General features: G+C 29.4%; 1 protein-coding gene and 1 long non-coding RNA gene across 2 annotated transcripts in view; one reads left to right on the top strand and one right to left on the bottom strand.

The window, feature by feature from the left end:
* LOC121113868 (uncharacterized) overlaps nucleotides 1–20,765 on the bottom strand; it is a 100,796-nt gene that overhangs the window by 55,321 nt on the left and 24,710 nt on the right. The gene's annotated exons all lie outside the window — the stretch shown is intronic.
* On the top strand, nucleotides 1,274–2,846 carry LOC121132165 (uncharacterized). The gene is made up of 2 exons (XR_005869247.2): nucleotides 1,274–1,488; nucleotides 1,553–2,846. It is a non-coding gene; the product is annotated as an uncharacterized lncRNA (long non-coding RNA).

The following is a 20,765-nucleotide window of genomic DNA, read 5'->3' as shown; positions in this document are numbered from 1 at the left end:
CAAGTATGTCAGTTATGATAATTAATTAGAAATTAATCTTGAAATTAACTATAAATTGGCAAGAACGGTGCAAATTTGACTTTAGAAATTGTACGTAAGCTATAGAGCTTGGGTTTGTTTTGTTTTGTAACTAATTGTTTATGTCTTAAAATATTGAAATAGGAATATATTTCAATGAATCAACTACAAATAAGATTTAAAATATTTATGAACGAATAACAAGAATGAAAAAATCAAAAAAAAAAAAAATCATCTCCCATTTAATATTTTTTGATTTGTTATACATTTTAATTCCTTCCATATTAGCTGTTCAGGCATCAAAGGACTACCCTTGCAATTTAAAAAACGATACAAATTAAGAACAAATAAATTAATGCATTGTGAAAGATCGGATCAAAGCTTTAAATCAATTTATAGATCGTTGTGGTGTTAACTTATTCCTCTGAACTAAGCATTATTACGTATCTTTGGTATAAATTAATTTACAAATATAAATGTATGAATTGAAATATAAATATAACGTTTTTCTTGTACTAATTTTTTTGAAAAAAAAAATACAACGAGCTTTTTGTTCCTCGAAACCTCAACTTTCAAAAAGCAAAGGACACATAAAAAAACTTCCAGTAGCTATATATAAATACAAGATCCGCTCTTCTGAATAAGAAAGAGTTAACTGACGAAACCAGCTAATGATTTACTATATTGTATTTTTTATTTATTTCTAAAAGTAAGTTGTGTTTTAATACATTAATAACTCCTATGTATTTTTTGTCAGCCATCAATTTTTCTACTTTTCTTCTCCCCTATTCAAATTTAGAAATTTGATTGGTTGAATACGAATGAACTGCTGTTGTTAAGTTCTAAACAACTCCTTACTGGGCAATTTAGCTAAGTGAATAAGGTGCATGGAAGAGATTATTTGCTCATAGATGATAAAATTTATGTACATGATGTATGTGGCCTTCAAACACATTTCCAAGGTCATTTGAAGTAATGTGATACCATAAGGTTTATTTATACTTAATAGTGCAACTCCATCTAATCAATTTAAGGAAACATTAAAAAAGATAACGACTACTCAGGTTACCAAATAAAAAAAAATATGTTTACATACTTATATTATTTGTACATCTTGAAACGAAAGTAAAAATGCATAAAAACAGTTTATATTTATAGATTATTTTGATATATTCAAAAGGATCAAAGGTCATTTTGATTATATATACATTACATAGGAAAATATAATATATAAACTTGATCTTAGTAACTTAGATCCAAATGTAACACATCCACAAAATACATTGACCACTTAGTCGTTAGACATATCTGTCCACTCCTTCTCAACGGAGGCCTTCAGGAAATCAATATTACTGTGGGGGACAGTGCAGGCCTTACTCTCACCAAAACTCAACACAAAATTCCACAGTCCGATGATGAGGGGGCCACTTGTTTGGAGGCCATAAATCATTGAGGGTTTCCTTGCACCAGGTTTGAATTGTTATGGGATTATGGCTAAGTGCTGAGTTTTGTTGACATCAGTAATTCTCTTTAGGGTTGTTGGCATCCAAGAAAGACTTCACAGCCTCTATTATATCCTTCTTGTTGGCAAGGCTTCAATTTCCAAGCCCACACCAGTCAAGAAGTATTCAGTGACAATCTTATCGTATCTTCCTCTTCCCGTATTCCGAGAGAGGAGTTTGCCGCTTTTAATGAGGCTACTAACCTTACAAACAAGCTCAGCATAGCATTCACATGCCCACAACCTCGTTTATAGAGTTATGGGCGCGGAGAAAATTTGCAATTCACTGCCTATTTTTCCCATTGTCGTTGTTTGTTGACGTATTGAACCAATTATACAGCGTATGAATGCTGATATATTTTGGAACAATTTGTTTAATAACAGCGGTGTGATTTGCTTCTGCACGCTCTATAGGATTCAAAGACATTTCTGAGTCCAAGCTGAGTCCTGAGTTGTAGCTATCGGGTCGAAAGTAATCAAAGCATGGAATCAAGTCCATGTCAAGACACAAGTATCAATTCGCCACTTTTGCTACTTACTGAAGAATAGTACCATAGTTATAAATAATTGTCTAACTCTGGTCTTTTTTCTGTTTCTTATTGTGGAGGAAAGTTTGCCAAATACAATGAAGATTGTTATTTACAAGATCTAAGTAGAGTTCAATGTCTTTTGTAAAGTCTTTCAAGTATTAACTCAAAACTCCAAATCCATAAAATATTTTTATCGAGTCCAATTGCCATCTCATATTTCTTTCATAATTATTTATTTGTTGATTTGAGTCTGAAGGCTTTTCGTTAATCCAGTATAAATTATTTACCAAAATAAATCAAAAATAATGGACCCTATCAAATCTCAACTTATTAATTGCTACTATTTTGATGTTTTTGCTATCTAGAATTTTGAATTATTTCCCAATAGAATGTACTTTGAAAAGTATTTAATATCGACTGAAAAAATGGATTATGAGAAAATTCCTAAAAAAGTCCTTTCACATTAATGTCAAATTTCAAATCTTTAATTTTGAACTCATATTAAATTGTTAATCTTCAAAATATAGACTCGAGTAATTTACGTAATTCCTTATCTACCCATTCATTTTGATTACTTTAAAATTAAGGTTAGAATGATGCAATCAAAAACCCTATTAATTACATTATTGATCTTTTTACCATGTTGACATAAATTACTTTTGTCCCTTGGTGACACATTTTATTTTGTTATAAAAAAATGTGTTTATTACACTCCAAATGTAAAATTAATATTAATTATTCGATTGTATATGTGTACATTAATATGAAATGAATTATATAAAAAATATTTAACTATATCAATACTCATTTATTAAAAACTTATTCAAAAATATAAAATAATACAAAAATGTTTTTTTTTTTAATTTTTAATTTTTTTTTTTTAAATTTTAAATTTTTGTTTTTTAAATTTCTAGTTTATGTTTAGGACCGTGTTCTTAAAATAAAAAAAGAATAATAAAAGTTAAATTTGAATATTCAATGGATAACTTGACAATGGTGTAATTTTTGACTACTTTAATAAGAATGTAATTAAACTGTAGCACATTATTTAGTTCAAATACCTACGTTTGAATTTTTTGTGGATGCCGTTTTGCAGGCTTTTTTTTAATATTCATATTGAGTTTTGAAATATGAAAGAATTTAAGATCGATGTCAACGAGCTATTAAATGAACTTTTAAAGCTAAATAAATGAATTATTACACACATTTAATTTTCTGAAATTTGTGTCTCAAGTATTTGACTAGTTTATAAATTTTAGCTAATATATTGATATAGAGGTTTTCTAACTGTTTTTTCCTATAAAAACATAAAAATAATCTTTATTGCACTACATACTTCATGGTTCTGTATAAAATTATTGGCAATTTTAACAAAATCAAAAATTTTGAACTTTATTTTATCTTGTGCACTTATGTTATTTTCCAGTATTTTTTCTTCTTCTTCAATTATACATTGGTGGAGTTACGCATCGTCGGACATATTGAAGATAGGTTTACGTTCATGGGCTTACAGACATCGTGCGTTATATTTGAGATTTTTTAAAATAAACACATTAACAAATATGTTAGTAATATGTTATCAGAATATTTTCATTAAAACATCGAATTAGGAGGAATTATTAATGATTTAAAAACTGATTCAAAAAATCCCCAGAATTCAAAAATTCAGACAGTTTCAAATTAAAATTTTTAACTTCGGACGTTGTTCAAATCATGTTGTTTGATTTTGGACACCATGAAATAGCAAAAATATAGGAGAAAAATAGAATTACGACTGTCAATACTGGTTTTAATATTTTCCTCTTTGATGGATAAAATTCAAAGTACAACCTACCTACTCTTGTACACATGGGAACCCCTAATTATTTGGCAATCCTTGGGATGAAGGATCTCATATTATCTTACGAGAATGAATAGAGAGAGAAACAGACACACGGTACATAAATTAGAAAAGTAAGAATCGTCCTTCTTTAGTTGTATTAGTATGATTTATAAAGGATCCTATCCGTGTTTTCAATTCCGTTTCGGAAAGGAATATAATGGACCCAGTTCTGCGATATGATGCCATCTATTCCATGGATACATCCAATATCCGATTCACGGTTAAATCTCTACTTGGCTTTTATTCTAACTCTAGCTAACTATCGTATGAAGTCTATGAGTCCGAGTCGCTTAACTTCAACTCATGGAACCTTGGGAAATTATCAACTCTTCAAACATGTTGTATAATTATCTGGTCTTGTTTGCATCTTATTGTCAACTCCAGCAAGTTAAATCCTCGTTTCCAATACGAGCCTATATTTCATTGAGACTCTTCCAAATCAAAATTTATGTTATTCTGATAATATGATGAGCCATTATGAAGAAGAATTGACTCCAACTATAAATCTTTCATTTACCTTAACAATCAAGATTTATCATTTAGTTGATGTTCTAGCCTTTTACATTCTTTGGTTTCATTTATCAATAATAATTATTAATTAATACAGCACTCTCTCCTCTAGACTTATTTGCATTACCTTCTACAAAATCCAAGCTATCATCTTTGCTTAGAAAGGCTTCATTCACTAACTAATAACTAGAAACACTGTCCAATAATGTGAATTTGTCAATTATTTGGTTCATATTATCAGACAATTATCATTTTGCAAAAAATATGACAAAATGCAGCAAATAAATAAAATATATAAGTGTTGAATTTTAACTGCAAATTATTAAAATCTCGGACTTTAAACTTTTGATTCTCGAAAAATATATTATCAATCGATTTGAAATTTATTGATAATATTCAGCAATGTGTCAAAATTACATATTTGATATTTTAGGTTGAAGTACTAAAAAATTGTTGCAACTTAACCGTTAAGTGTTTGACAATTTGGAACGTTCGAGAATGCGTACCATATATATATATATATATATATATTTTGCCATTATTTGACATTTATAAACGAGGTGCGTTCAAAAAGTAAGATAACTTTTCCAAATTTTGCAGGCAAGGTACATTTGGTATGCTCAATTTTCTTATGTTACTACACTCGGCACGAACATATATATAATATTTCAGTTAAAAAATATAATTACTTTGTATGTGAGAGGCATAAAAGTTTGAAGTATTCCGGGTATTCGGCAATTTTTGGCTATTGAAAAACATAGATCAAAGAATTTGCATCATTTTTTTTTTTTAAATCTAATTAAGTGAGTGCTCTAAAATAAAAGAATCATTTTTGAGTTCCATATTGAAACCACGTTCGAGTTCTAGATAGGATAACACCAAGATTTGAATAATATAGTGTCCAAAAACCTTTCTGTAATGGCTCTGGATTATATATTTGTGAGATAGGGTATCAATAGCTTTAGTGAAATGAATTGCCATTAGTGATACATTCTTATTATATTCTAATATGGTTTTTATTGTCCATTATTTTGCCTTAAACGAAACCATACTGAGCAGAGTACAATTTTTTTTCTTCAAAAGTATACTAAACCTATTATCAAGAACCTAGGATAAAATTTTATATATTGCATTGTTAAACGACGTGGTTTATCTAAATATCTAGGATCTTTATTGGGTTTTGAAATTAAATTAATATTTCCTTCAGATGCAAAACTAAGAAAATATTCAGTTGACATAATCGTTTCATAAAAAGAAAGAGGAATGGGAACCAATTTGCTTCGATATTTTTTATAAAATTCAAAAGTAAATCAAGAGGGGCCAGGTGCTTTATTTAACGTTGTTAATTTAGTGTTGTTGACAATAGCTGTTTTTATTTCTTCAACATAGAATGATATTGTTGTTTTCTGCAGAGACACTGAAGGAGCTATGCATTTCACTAACATAGTCATAGCAAAAGTCTACATTGTTATTTTACCATGTAATGTATTTATTCAATATCCAAACAATCAATTTCATCCAATATATTTTTTGGATTTTCAGAAATTTTACCATCTGTTTTAAATATCAATATAATTTTCCGGATTTTTTAAATTCCATTGTGGTACAATTTGTTATCATGAGTGTGATAAGTCCTCATTGTTGTTAAGTTTAATCCTTACTCTTTATAACATAAAATTTTGCACAAAATGCAATAACTTTTTTACTCATTTTTTTCCTACTCAAAAGCTTAAACCTATAAAAAGTATTAATAATTAGTTTTTGATTGGTTTCATAAAACTAGCAAGTTAGATCCTTATAAAATTAGGACAGTTGAATTGTACACTAATTAGGAAATTATTTGTAGAAGTAATATTCAATCGTTTTTAGGACTAGTTTTTTAATCAGTCTTTCCACCTTTGATCTTTTTTTTATTGGTTGAATCTTTTTTTTTAAATTTGACGGTCTTAGCTATCTTTTTATACCTTAATTAATATACAAAAATATTTTTTCAAGTAACAAATGTACTATAATTTTTAAAATATCATTTTTGTATGGTGTTCTTTTTTTTAATATAAAATAATATGTTTTCACTTTACGACAAACTATTATTTTTTCACAGTCAGCAAAAATAAAGAATTTATTAGAATTTAAAGAAAAAGTTTATTTTTTGTCATTTTTTTATACTTTCAAGGCATTTTCTTAAATTCAGAAAAAGATAAAAAAATTGTAAAAATATTTTAGAAATCTGAAAATATTTACTTAAAAACTATTTTTATGCATTTTTCATTTATTTAAATGTCAAAATTTGTACTTTTTATGCATATTTTTTTTAATTATTCTTGTAAGTGCTCAACGATTTGTAATTTCTCTCTTTTGTTCAACAAGGGTTTCATTTTGCTATATTATATTATTAACAGCACAAAAGCCCGAAAAAGGTCAATTTCAACCTCATAATTCCAAATCGACATTTTCTTTTCTAAAAAAGATAAAACAAAGTTCGATTTTGATACTTTGGTAATCGTTCTCACAACAAGACTTTGAAGAGTCCAGAGGAAGACATTTAAAAATTGATCTCGATAGCCAAATTATTTTGTTTTATGTTATCCAGTATAATTTTTTCTTCTTCTTCAAATATATAATAATTATATTGTAATTCCCTGAAAAGTTTTATTGTCATTTTTATCATATTTGTGATCTGTCTGTCTGCATTGTTGTAGTTTTTTGTCATTAATAAAGTTCTTTGCTGTCTTCGAAAGTAATGTTAAACTAAAATATTAATTCATAGGAGCATAAAATGCAACTTTTCTTTTTTGTGAAATTAAAAAAATCCTATTCATAAATAGATAAGATTGATGTTTTTGTTATTCAATTATATATCACCAAACCTTCCATCTACATATAATGAAACCGTGCTATCAAACTTTGCGTCTTAAATATTCTTTGAGTTTTTGGAGATATTTAACTCCGTGATACTTATCCATTCCCTTAATGCATTTCTTTCGTTCGTCTCCAGAGGTGTTGTATTCATTTAAAGACATGAACCATTTTTTTTATTTACCCAAACTCGTAGACATATGGACTCGCACTTGAATACAGATATGACTCTCTCATCTGTAAAACTTAATCCTCATTGATCAATAAGGCATAATACTTTGTAATATGATTTATGTAGTATGCTCATGTGTGATCTTGAAAGGTGCACCTGATAATGATGACGTAAGATTTTAGATTTAGGGGTCATCCTATGCCAAAAATATTGATAATACATCATCAACAAAGAAGAATTTGTTAGTAATAATACAATGAAAGGTAATTATTTAAAAGTTTGGTTTTATATATGACAAAAAATTCATAGATTTGATTATACACACTACATAGCCTTATTAACTCAAAAACGTACTCTGTATTTTGTTGTCAGACTTCTACTTTTCTACTTTTTTTACCTTTATTTGTGTTCTAAACGTTCATAGGTTGATTTTAAATGAGCTTTTTTTAAACTTTTTCGCCATTGCCAACCGTTAATAATAGTTCATTCTATAGTATCTAACTACGAACTGATCTTAGACTTATTTCTGTTTGTTTGTTTTTTCTTAGGAAGGTTGCGAGATACAATAAATGTATACCCTGTACAATGCTAATTTATTGAAAAATTTGTTGAAATGAGGCTCCACGAAACTAATACTTACGAAATGATCATACACCGGTATCCATAATAATTCAGACAGTCACATCCTAAGATATCATTCGAGTTCAACAAATTAATGTTCAGAACACTAATAAAAGACAAGGATTTATAAATTGTAATCTAATACAAAAGCAGAATGTAAATTTTAGCTAAAGGGATTATATTAATGAATAAAGAAGGGATCTGTATTATAAAATGGTTTGAAAATGCATAATAAAGTAAGTATATATAAATTTAATTATAATTTTGATACTTTTCCTGTACTATTGCTATTTTATATGGTAAAAGTTCTCTCTTTATAGCAGTAATTCATTTTCTTCCCTCCCCCCTCCAAATCATTTAACAGGTAGCATCATATTAACAATGATCTTCATTAAGTAATTCAATATGTCTTGCTCCCACCTTTTTACTCGAGTTCTTTCAAAAACCCCATCTCTAGTAATGAATTAAACTTTGTCTAACACAGGTCTTTTTTCTGTTTCTTATTGTGGAGGAAAGTTTGCCAAATACAATGAAGATTGTTATTTACAAGATCTAAGTAGAGTTCAATGTCTTTTGTAAAGTCTTTCAAGTATTAACTCAAAACTCCAAATCCATAAAATTTAGCGCACTTTGCCACAATAACGATTTTGCTTGATAGTGTAATGCAAGATTGAACAATTGAGAGGGTATCATCTAAAACAAAAATTAAGATAGCAAGGATTTACCCGTGGCAAAATTTGCGTCTTGACAATAAAAATAAACGTAGATAAATATATGGGGCTCAAAGGTTTTCATATGATGTTTTTTTTTTGTTATGCGTCATTTAAAAAAATTACATTGATAAAAAATATGTGTACTATCAATTACAAAAGTTATCAAGGGATTTCCCAAGGGTTCAAGAAGCAATAAAGGCTTGTGCGCGCACTGTTGATATAAAAAGTAGGTGCCCCAAAAATATATGTATCTATCTTCCTTTCTATTGCCAAGACACATGTTGACACAACTTTCCTCATAATTAAATCTTTCCTTTCTCAATTTTTATTTTGGGCGATACCCCCTACAATGAGCATGTTTCCCTCTAGTCAATCAAGCAATATTACAATATTTATTATGCCTCCCTCTATAAATAAAGTATTTATGCATGAAAAACAAGTAATTGAGTCATCTGTTTATCCAATTGGTCTTTATTCTGGAGAAGCATTAAATTAAGAAATTATAAATGCCAGACATAATCGCTGAAGGCAAATCATCAAGAATTAATATCCTTACAGATCAGATTTGCCATTTTCTTATATGCAGTGACCCCTTAATCTCTCATCTTCGAAAATATAATTCAAAAGTGATTGGCAGGTACTAGATCAATATTTATAGTGATAAAGTAAACCATGAATCTGATGAGATAGATTAGATTTCGTTTATTTGCCTTTTAGCAAGCAATAAATTATTTTTCAATTTTTTTTATATATATAAAGAAAAATTTATATGAAATCAGTTGAAGTTCATATATTTTTGATAAATAAGTTATATCTAACTTAAATAATAACTGGAATTATAAAAATAAATATATATATATATCAATTTTTATAGTTTTGGCTGCATTTTTAGGGAAATAAAGCATTGTGGATGGTTTGACTCTCTTATCTCATTGGTATATTAATTCAATGTGTAGGATTCAATATTATAATATTGAATATATAAGTAGTCGTATGACACTAGCTGAAAGGCTAGCCTTGAACTTAAGATATTTGACATTGGAAGTTTGGACATGTTTGATAAAACTCAAATCATAGTTTACCACTTTAATAATGTTATTTCTGTATCACCATTGCATCTAGTATATAATATACGAATATTATCGTATTTATAAAATGTTACTAAATTTATGAAAATATTTTTTTTCTTTCAATCAGGTCTTAGAAAGGATTTGGGATAATCCCCGTGTTTGTCATTGAATCTAACGATATTATTTCTGTATATCATGCACAAATTTGGTCCTTTTTTGGAGCTCCTTTAGCAATGTTTTTTCGATTTCATCTTCCTTACAGCCGCAATTGTCAACTTTTGGAACTCTACTGTTACATTGGACATTTCTCTCATCTTTCGACTCTAGATCTAAATTTTTGACTAGACTCTAGGATTATTAATTTTGTTTTAAAGTGATTTCCGTACCAGGAACCTTTTATTCTTTATCCCACAATAATCCTTGCCAAAAGATCCCTTTTGTATTTTTCTTTTCTTTTCAGTAAGCATGCACTTCATAGTATACTATTTATTGCTCCTAGCCTTCTTTACATTTCCCGTATTCTGTCTCTTATTATGTTTTTTATGGCCGTTGAATATTCGTCTTTGAATATTTTTATAAATTTGTGTCCTATAGTCAGGTTTATTTTGTCACTTTAAAACAATTTACGTAATTATTATCTGATTCACAACCTTAATTCTGTCCATTAGTTTTAAATTGGATATTTTAAAAGTGTTAATCCGTCTTTAAAGTATGTTTATCATACTGTTTATATCCTTGTTATACACATCATTTAAACTTTCGATAATTTCTAAATTGTTTTATTTTTCTTGCATGCCCAGGTGTACCTTTTTTAAAGTAAAGTTGTCGTATGTTAATTTTTTTAAATTTGTATGTAAGCATCTTATGTACTCAAGTATCTGATATTTGTTTATATATACTGATCGAATAGGAGTATTGTCTTCATAAAAAACACTCACAAACTTTTTCCCCATTTATCCAAGTACCTTGCAGTTGCTTTGATTGTAGAGGCCTTAAGGTAATGTCAAATAAAACAGACCTGCATATGGTCCAAGCTATCTTTTATATAAGAACGAACAAAATAATAAATGATAGCGAAAACGTATAAAAATAAGTGGTCCTAAAAGACCACCTCTAATTTTGACACATTTTTTGCACAAACATTTATGAGACCAATTCTCACATTTGAGATAATAACAAAATCCTAGAAAAAATTATCAATTATGAGACGTTTAATGCATCCTTGTGCAAATTGTTCACTCCTTGCAGCTTTTATTCTCTAGACACTGCCCATTACTGACTAGGAGTTCCTCATCCATGCTCCTGCAGGATTCAGTGCCTAAGTTGGAGGCTGTGGTTGAAGCTTGGGGTGCTTGATTTGAATTATTGAATTCACTATAGACCCCGTCATGTAAGAGGATTTTTTTTTTTAGAATTACTGATGAGCTTTAGAAAATAAACCATAATATACACTATCCTTAAATTTTTCTGATTTAAAATCCCCACACTGAGTTTGAAGTTTTTTTTAATTAGCTCATTTTTTTAAATATCAACTACTAGCGGTAGTACACGGAATTCCCCAGAGATATTAGGTGTCGACGAACATACACATTTTTATCTAATAATATAGAAAATAACAAATCTTTGGTGTTACCGTCCGTTTTTCATGAGCACACTCACCCCTAGCTACTAACTCAATACTTAGACATTCTCTTCTCAAGAATAAAAAAATAATAATAACAGATTGAGATTTTCTTTTTTTAAATGTTCCATTAATTGGTTATATGGAGTTGCCTGATAAAAAATAAGCAAAAATTAGTACGGTATTACATTTACTCCATCTAACCTAGGAATCTTGTGTGAAGTCCATATACATAAATGGTTGATACTTATAATTACAAAATATATAAGTATTAAATAATCTTTAAAGATTATATAATAAAATACGTGTTGCTTCTTCGGTAGTATATATAAGAATGGGTCTGTATTCATTTACTCGTTTGTAATACATACTAAGTACTATGAATACATAAATAATAATACGAACAATCGCAAGACAATTAAGTATATTTTTTCTATCGCAATGATCGGAGTGGGAACCTACGTACATTGAGTTCAAAAGAATAATTTATCCCCAGCACATTAAAGTCCATGAGCTACGTCCATTCCTGGATTTAAAAAAAAGGTCTTGAGGAGCTACGTAGCACTTTAGCTGGTTGCAAAACTTAAATTTCCATTAAAGTACTTCCAGTTTTTTTCCTTTTTTTAATATAAGTTGAGCTAAACGCCTGCAAGACTTCCTTCATTGTATACAGTGCTCTTGTATATTATATTCCCTTGTTCTTTTCATACATACATAAATAAATTATTTTTTACACTAGATGGATCTTAAGTTGAATTAATATTACTTTTTAAAGAAAATTAGAAAGATTTTTTGAAAAAAAAACAACAGATGTTACAGATGCTCTTAAATGGAAAATTCTTTTAGATTCAAGGAAGCAAGGATTGATGCTTTTATAAATAGTTAAGCGTGAAACTTTGTTTTATGAATAAAAAGATGATACCTCCAGATGGTTTGTATTCAATTTAGACACAATTAGAGTAATGAATAAATACAACTCTATAGAAAATGGAATTTTTATCAAAGATTTATATTTGCTAAATGTATCTTCTAATTTTATTGTATAAACAAAATATTTGTAACTGAGACAATCCAATAGAGACAAACTATTTTTTAAAATACTCCATTCTCAAATCAAACATTTAGGAACAATTCACTTATAAATTTATACTAATGGTTTGGCTTTGGCTAAAACATTTCCACTAGAGATGTGGTCAAGAAAAAATTTGATGCTATTCTTTTCAAATACGAATGTACATAAACTTTTTTTGTCATTTCGTACATTTCAGTATCATCATTTATCAATGGGAGAAAAAGTATTGCTCATATTCCTTCTGGACTAAAAGGATTTAACTAGTTTTTTTACTTAATTCCACCTGTGTGAACAAATTCAAGAAATGTAACTAATAAGTTGATTAATCTATATTCCTTCGATTTCATAAAATAAAATATTATTATTTCTATATATTATGCTTATTAGAGAAAGCAAGCAATTTATCATTAATTAATTATTAATTTCATGTTTATTTTCATTTGAGTTAATAATTACGTCATTTAAAATTTGTATCATTTTTTTTTTTGTTCGCCTTAGTTCTCATATTGGAAAAAAAATCAAATGAATCAAAATGAACGAAAACAGTTGATTAAATTCAGTAAACCATAATTAAAATATCTAAATATACGAATAAATCCTAAACAAAGCATTATCGGATGAATAAAGAATTGCATTGACTGATGTTTAATGTTTTAGCAGCATACCATTGGCGATATAATGTAGATTCAATGGAAAAACAAGCATTTTTATGTATTTGGGATTTTAATATACCCCAGACAAATAAAAACCCCACTTTGTTAATGGAGAGTTAAGTGAACACAATACTTTTGTTTTTATAAAAAAATTAATTAATAATATTTGTCTAAATGTGTACTTTAACCACCCTAAAAATCATTATTCTATCACAAATAGACTTTGAAATAACTGCATTTTATCTTAACTGTTCATTTTTAATAGAATCACCAGGGAATAATACGTGTTAATTATAATTATTTGATATATCAAACGACGCTTTTATTCGTTTGAATATTTTAAATACCACTCGTCTAATGTTGCAACTGCTTTTAATGACAAAAATTAATTGAGTTTCAGATAGAAAATTAAAAAAGTAGAAGCAAACAAAGTTAGTGGCTGAATAAGTCATTGAACCTCCCAAAATGTTGAATTATTGATTTTTATTATAATATAATAATGAATTCAGAATAAACAAGATTTTATAAAATTTTTACTAGTTTTTTTAGTTCGTAATATTGAAAAAAAAAACAATTAATATTTATCTATCCAAATTTCATGTGTAAATAATCTTTCAATAATAGACATAGTGTAAGTATTTACGTTAGAAATTAGCTTAGATGAAAAACACATTCACTATTATCAACAACAACATTATTTAGTAATTACATATTTATGAAAGTCAAGGATATATTAGATATACAAGGTAGGGCAGCAAAACATGCACTCGAAAGATGGATTTAGAAATACATCAATAATTTAATATTTTCAATAATGGGCAAAAAAATGTTGTTAACAAAACATGTAGACTAAGTTTTTGAAAAACTTTTTTCACTCAATATGACCACCTTCATTATCAATGCAGGAGTTGATGGCAAACTCATCTGACAAGTTGTCCCATCCAGCCACATGGTATGACTTCAGTGAGCCCACATTTAGGTGTGAGGTTCTCTTGGTTTCCCTCCAAAGTGCCCCACATAGAAAAGTATTGTGGGTTCAAATCTGGTGAGGAAGGGGGTCATATCTCTTTGGACTAAAAACGAGCCATGTTATCTGTGTATAACTTTTGGCACTTGGTTGAAGTGTGGGAGAGGGAGCCGTCCGGAGTCCACACATAGTTACCCTCCCGGTAGTTGGTCTTCAGCTATGGCAAGATGCACCTTTTGTAAGCCCACTGGCCAATTATCTCTCCAGCCTTGAAAAAGAACGGAGGCATCTTCTTTCCATAAGAGGACACCACGGCGAGGACCATTGTTTGGGCCAGATATTTGGTGTAGTAAATCCCTTGGACCTTTTCGTTTGTTTATGCAAGCCAGCAGTCTTTCCGGTGGTTGTAGAATTGATCAACTTCTTGTCCGAGAAAATTTTCACAAATGACTCATTTGCCTTGATCCATGTGAGGATTTTCTTGCACCTCTCGAGCTTCCTGGTTTTCATGCCCTCTGCCAGAAGGTGGCGTGGGGTACTTGTGAAAAAAACTAATTCCATGTTTGCTTTATAGCCTCCTGATGGTTCTAGGAGCCACAGAGAAGTCGTTGGCGAGGCGATTCATCGACTTTGTGGGATCCTCCTTTATATTATTCTTCAAACTTAATAAGAACTTTGTACCCCTCTTTAAATTATACTCTCTACTTTCTGGCATCCTGGAGAGGCCTTATCCGTTTTTTTCATCATGGCCAACTGAAAATCTAGACTCCTAGAACACTTAACAATGTCTGTAATCTTCATCACATCAACTCTAGCATCTGGGAGATCTTAGATACGCTGCCTTTTAGCTTGTTGCTCACTCGGGATGAGGAAATGACTAAATAATTAGTATAGTTTGTTTATGTAGAAAGGACGGTGGATATAAAATATCAAAAAATAATCAGAAAACATTTTCATAGTAATGAAAAAATATACATTATTTAACAGTCCACGTTTTGTTGCCCTACCCTGTATATAACTATGAAACAAATTAGTCTCACTCTCATCTATTTTTAGTAAATATTTATTCATTAATAATGTATTAGCTTTATACATTGATAGATGTTAAATACACATTGACTTATATTACTTCAATTTATTGGGTCTTAATTTGTTATTTAATTAATGTTGAGTAAAAACATTAATACCTTCAAGATAAGTGAACGATCAATTATTTTACTTTAATATAATGACATATGATTAATAAACATCTCATTGAGAAGGAGTTATGCCTTAAAAGAACAAAATAACCTATATATCAGAAGGAGTTTAAGCACCTTTATTTTTCATTTGTTTAATTAAGTTATTTATTTAATAACTTTATTTTATAGTTATGTTATTTATTGAATAATAGGTGTAGTAAAAAAAAGTTTTTCTAATAGATGTTTATGGTAAGTTGTATCTCGTATTCCATAAGTGCAAACGACTTAAACTGGATGGCGTTAAAAAGATTAAATTTTATATTATAACAGTTTTTAGACATTTTTGTTATTATTTTGAGCACATATCAAAGATGGGCACCAGGAAAGAGAAAATACACCATATGAGGGTCATTTGAAAATTCCTTGTAGAGTCCAATAGATGGCACTAATAACGCGTATCGAGGTTATGTTTAGTTATTAGCATCTAGTTGAAGAAGACATATCAACTTTCAGATAAATGGGTATATTTCTTTCTGTTTAGAAATCGTTTGAATCGAAGAATCGGCCGGAAAGATTATAACGACTGTCTTTTAGATTCGGAAGGAATAATTTTCATTGGGTATTTGGAAAAAGGTGAACCTATTAAAGGTGCATATTCGTCATAGTTATTGGACTGTTTGAAAATCGAGCTGCAAGAAAAACACACACGATTGTCCCAGCTCGCAAAAAAAGGTTTAGTTTCCATCACGACAATGCAATAGAAGTTGTGGTCAAAAAATTAATGGAAATAGGGTACCAAATAGAGATGCCCACAGCACTACCAATCTCACGCATTTTTAAAAAGATCTATTTTAATTAGACCTGTTATAATTTATGAATAAATATTAGGTTTTTGAAAAAAAAAAGTGAACATCTACGGTTGTTATTTTTATGAAAGTATTGATTTCACGTAATCGGATTATTATTATTGGGTTATTCTTGTTTAATCCTTTGTTAATAAATAAGAATAGTCTGTATCCCAAATAAATAAAAAATACTTCCAAGTTTCTTTAAAATACATTATATAATATTTACAAAAAATATAAATATGCTCTTAATATGAAATATATTCAAATACTGGTTTTTCTAAATTTATTCTATTTGATCCATTTATATGGAAAAAAATATATTTTTCAAAAGACTACGTTACTTTCTATTTTGTAATGCAAGATAAAAAAAGAAACTCCCAAAATAAAACGTATTAAATTACATGATACATAATTGAACTCTTATAATAATTATGTCATTTAATTTTTGTATTATTTTTTTAATTATTCTATCCATTTTTCATACGTAATTAATAAAAATAAAAATAATAAAAATACTTTCATGAATATAAGACATTACAAAAAAAATAATCTTTATTTTAAAATAATCTTTGGAGTTGCTACAATATAATATGTTAGTGCTATAGAAAAAACATTAAATACACGTTCCAACAGCAAAAATGGTACAAAAACAGTATATACTCAGTTTAATTGAATTTTACTCCTAATTCCAAATATGGTCTTATTTTTTCTCTGCTAGCCTCGTGGCCCTCATAAAAAAGCCATACATTTTTTGTCTTTTTTTTCTATTTTTAAGTTTTAAAGCTTTTGTAAGTGCTTGGTGTTGAAGATAGAGATAAATTAAGTAAGTATATTTTAAAGCCTAATTTTGAAAAAATCTAAAATTATTTTTAAAATATATCTATCATGCTTATAACTTGAGTTATGATTTTTTGAAGTTGAAAATAGTTGCTTTTTATTCAAAGGTTCATAGCTTCAGGATGAATATATTGGGCTGATCGGCTTTATCGGAGGGGTAAAACATTGGCGATGAGATACTTGCTCAGATCATTGCATATCAATGTAACATCTTTCGAGTTAGGGGTAAGGTCCAATTGACCAAATGTGAAATTACTCAGTTAGGAAAAGTCCTACACCTTGATGTGTATCAAGCAGTATTTGAAGATCTGCAAGCTATTGACTTCATCCTAAAAGTGGCTGGAGAAGACAAGCTAATTCAAGTAACAGGTGTTAAAGACTCTGGAAAAAATTAAAATATTTATTCAAAAAGTCGTGGTGGCAAAAAACAATCAAAAATAGAAATTTTCCTCGATTTGGCTACCGAAAACCTATTACTTGATAAACCCACAAAAAAGAAACCAAAATGATTAGCCGCTCTAATATCAACATACTGTAAAACAGCTAACTCAGAATTAAAACTAAAAAATTCTCAAATAGCCTTAATAACAAAGCCATACCTCTGTAACGGTTCAATAAAAAGCATCACTCTAAGTGGGTATACTATCCATTGCAAACATGGGGCAAAACCAAGAGCATGCGTTCGAACTGCTGATCATTTGCATGTATGGTTTGTTCCAAAATTCTCTGCAAATATGTTTGCACAGTATGCTTAAAAAAAGACGAGTCTATTACGTATATTTGTGCAGCATATTTTGATCAATTGTTATTAGTTGAGAAGGAAACACTATTACGTCTCATTGAACATTGTCAACACCTACAAAAACCTTTTCTTATGCCCACGAATTCTAATGCTCATAATCGTCATTGAAGCAGTAAATCACTAGAGGAGAAATTCTTGAAAACATAATTGATGAACATAATCTTATAGTATTAAATGAAGAAAATGAACCTACTTTTGTTACTCAACGTGCCAGTTCAACCATTGACATTACAATTATGAATCAACATGTTTTAAAAAAGTTAGAGATTATAAGATAGCATCTAGATCTGCAACCATCAATGTCAGATCATCGATACATAGTTTTTAACTTTGGAAAGTACAAGCCCATTGTTGTAAAGTTAATAGACTTAAAAAAAAATTAACTTAAAGAGGGCATTTCTTATTGTAATGACATAAATTCTGTAATGAAGGAGCTTCGCCTTGATTATAAAATAAATAGGTGGCATTTATTTATTGACTCATCCAAGACAATTCTCAAAACTGGACTACTGCACAACGGCAATATACTTCCATTTGTTTCTCTTTTACATGCAGTGGGCATGAAAGAAGCCCATGAAAGAATGAGGCTAATTTTAGAAAAAATAAATTCCATTGAAAATGAATGGTGAATCTGTGGAGACTTAAAAGTTATAGCACTTTTTCTTGGTATGCAACTCGGCTATACTAAATATTCTTTTTTTATTTTTGTGAATAACCATTATAACAAGAAAAAGTGGTCTAAAAGAGTTTTAACTCCACGGAAGAAAAATGTAATAAAAGATTACATTGTTGATCAAAAAAAATATTTCTTCGTCCACTTCATATTAAATTGGGTTTAATTAAATTTTTTGTAAAATCTTTGAACATGAAGGGAGAAGGATTTGCATATTTGACAGAAAAATTTCCCAAAATTAGCAATGGAAAAATAAAAGAAGGTATTTTTGTTGGACCACGGATAAGAAAACTAATGACGAATATAGAATTTGAAGAAAAATTCTCAATCTTAGAGTGTGCAGCATGTCTATCATTTTTGAAAGTGTGTCAGCAGTTCTTAGGAAATGTAAAGGCCCACAACTACACAAAACTGGTTAAAGATCTTTTAGCATCTTAAGTATTGAGTGTTGATATAAGAGCGGCTAATCATTTTGGTTTCTTTTTTGTGGGTTTATCAAGTAATAGGTTTTCGGTAGCCAAATCGAGGAAAATTTCTATTTCTGATTGTTTTTTGCCACCACGACTTTTTGAATAAATATTTGAATTTTTTCCAGAGTCTTTAACACCTGCTACTTGAATTAGCCTGTCTTCTCCAGCCACTTTTAGGGTGAAGTCAATAGCTTGCAGATCTTCAAATACTGCTTGATACACATCAAGGTGTAGGACTTTTCCTAACTGTGTAATTTCAGATTTGGTCAATTGGACCTTACCCCTAACTCGAAAGATGTTACATTGATATGCAATGATCTGAGCAAGTATCTCATCGCCAATGCTTTACCCTTCTGATAAAGCGGATAAGCCTTTTCTCGGCATTTTTTCCTCTTTCATTTTCTCCACCCCTCTCCACGAGACTGGCAAGAGAGCTGTATCCTTCAGGATAACCTTTCGGTAGTATTGTTCCGAAGCGGCATCCCTTACGTAGATCACCGCTCTTTTGTTGGTGTAGAGGAGGCCTTCATAGTTAGGTAACAGTTTTGTGGAGGATTCTGTGTTGGATATGAGACTTATATAGTCTATATCCAGTATTTTATACCTTGTTCCACTCAACAAGAAAGATGTGATCACCATCTTACCCTAAAATGGAGATTTATGCGGCCTCCTTGGCAATTTCTGCAAATTTACGGTTAGGCTTCGATCGTGGAATCTTTTGTTGTTCAACAGACTCTTACTTTGAATTTTGAGGCCTTTTAGGTGGAGGAGTTTCGTTAGAATGATCCTCCCTCTCTCGTTTCTTACTTCTGGGGCATAGATTTTCAGTTTTTTCATGTGCTGGGAGTTGCACTTTCTGATTATTATTTTTTATGGAGTAAGGCTTTTTCACTCCAAGTTTGTTATTTTTGCTTTGAGGTTCTTTAGAACCTTGTTTTCACGTCATAGAATGTGAACCCTACTTGTTGTATGTGAAGGTCTTCCATTTCAGGTTGAGGTAATTTCCATTTTATTTGGCTATGCATATTTTTGTATATGATTATTACACGTTTCAATATCTTCTTCCTCCATTGTCAAAGGATGAATGACAAATGACAAAAAAATTTCCGCTCAATTAGAGAGTCTGCTTCTTATTATAAGAAACGTTCCTAATGTACTGCAAAAGAAAAGAAAAGAAAAATGTTCTAGCTTTAGACTGAAGATACAGATATTGGTGGAATTAAGATGGCTGAGGTCTAATGCTGGTTCAAAAGAGGAAAGATGTGCACTGATAACGCTTATTAACTTAATAAAAATGTGCAGATGAACTTTAAACCACTCTAAAACGAATTAAACTCCAAGAAAATTCGCGTGACGAGTTGATAAATATCTGAAAATATAATCTGTGGTGATGCATCCAGATAATCAAAGTCATTTAAGTAAATTATAAAATGAAGATTCAAAACAAAATTAACTTTCTTCAGGACTAAAGTCATCCTTCATCTGGAAATTCATTTATTATGTCTTGATTTCATAGAACATTTCTAACTCAATGACATGAAACATTCCACCATTACCATTTTTATCATTGGCTAAAAATATATTATTTCATTCATTAATATCTGAGACTCTGGTGATACATCAAGATAAATTAAGTCTATTAAGGAATATAATTCATATTCCAATGAAACTTTTTATTTTGTACCATGAGTATATATACTTTTTTTGATTGATCAGTTGAAGATGCACTAATTAAGCATAAGTAAACATTACAGTATTCAATGAATAC

The sequence above is a fragment of the Lepeophtheirus salmonis genome, chromosome 2 (genome assembly GCF_016086655.4).
Source record: "Lepeophtheirus salmonis chromosome 2, UVic_Lsal_1.4, whole genome shotgun sequence".
Taxonomy (NCBI): Eukaryota; Metazoa; Arthropoda; class Copepoda; order Siphonostomatoida; family Caligidae; genus Lepeophtheirus; species Lepeophtheirus salmonis.
This window is presented reverse-complemented; position numbering and strand designations above follow the sequence as displayed.